We start from the raw sequence: 1,696 nt of genomic DNA, 5'->3' as shown, positions 1-1,696 counted from the left end.
GGTGGCTTCTGAAAAATCGAGATTGGGACGAGTACACCAAATATTACGCCATGATTTCGACAAGACAGATGTTCGGACAGCATCTTCTTGGGACAGGAAATAAAGTATTCGCTGCAAGATGTCTTTTGGCAACTCGGATATTCTGTCCATGGAGTTGGAACAGAGTCGCTCGATAAAACAGATTTTTTTTATTTGTTTTTAATAGGGGCGTTCAATATATATAGTTTCATCAATGTAAGAAGAAGGTGTTGATGATGGGTTGAAGTTAGTATACTCCGATTAGTTTCAATTACTTACAACTCTATAAAAGAGGAGAGACGTGAACAAATAGATTTCTTATGAATTTATGCCTTCCCCTGCTACATCTAAAAACATTAATTTAAGGGAAATAGCATTTAATTTTCGTGTGGTTACAAACTTTTGCAGATGACCCGCTTGTGCTTATAATATCGGTACATTACTCCCTCGTGGTTTTTCGGTCAAACTTAACCGTCTGTGTCAGATGTCAAAATAATGCTTTTGCAGATAACTAACTCCCTTGTTCCCTCAAGTTTCAAAAATTCAATACTTTTAGTCATTTCCGTCATTTTTCCATTAGTATTAACGCAATCGCGTGTGTACTTCATTGCCTTAACTGATAGACTAACCGTAAATTGACAGAAATAACCAAAATTGTTAAATTATTAAAACAGGAGGGACTAAATGTGTGTTTTGTAAACATGGGAACCAAATATGAAATATGTGCAAACTTGAGGACGAAAACTATATTTTTCCAACGCAACTAGTAACTTCACAACCATTAATGTCTTGTACCAGATGCTTGTTTTCTTGAACTATGTCTTCATCATTCAAAGAACCACGAGAAGCGTCATTTGAAGGCAGATATTTTAGGTAGATATACGAACTCCACCATCCGGAAGTTGTTGTCGCAAAAGAGATGGATGGGACAAAGTCTCCATTAAGCGTTTGAGGCTTGGGAATTTACACGAAGACAAGTGGCCCCATGATGATTCTGCAACACACAGATATAATACGCTAATTGCTAAGTTATGAGTTACCTGCTTATCAAAAATGAAAAAAGGAATTACTCTTATGAAATAAGATTGGGAAGAATACAGTTTCTATTTCTCAACTTTGCACGAATTTCATATTTGGTCTCTCAGGTCCTCCACGTTTCAAAATATATTTGGTCCTCCACGTTTCAAAATTCAACATTTTTAGTCCATTCAGTCATTTTTTTTTTTTAAAATAACGGAATTATGCGTGTGCTCATTACTTGCTTGAAACATGAGGAACCAAATGTGTTTTTTGTAAACATAAGTGACTAGATGTGAAATCGATGCAAACTTGAGCGATACAAACTGTAATTTTTCCAAATAGGTTTATACTTTCCACAAAATAAAAAACAAAAAAACAGAAACAAACATGTATACGAAAGAGCATCATAATTCATAAAGCATATTCATGAAAACAAATCAAGAAAAGAAGCATACGACCGATATAAACCGTCAAGAAAAGAAGCATACGTTACTTCTTCATGTTAAAAACCCGTCAAGAATGTTTTTCGGGACGGTTTGAAAACCGTTGGTATACTTATAACATTTATTTAATTTTCAGATTTTTCTTCGATCCAGTTATGCAGTTCACTAGTACTAAAACCTCTCCAGAATACCCAATACAAAAACCGAATTGTAAT

Source organism: Erythranthe guttata, chromosome 5 (assembly GCF_056151865.1).
Source record: "Erythranthe guttata isolate IM_541 chromosome 5, IM_541, whole genome shotgun sequence".
NCBI classification, from domain to species: Eukaryota; Viridiplantae; Streptophyta; class Magnoliopsida; order Lamiales; family Phrymaceae; genus Erythranthe; species Erythranthe guttata.
Note: the sequence above shows the minus strand (reverse complement) of the source record.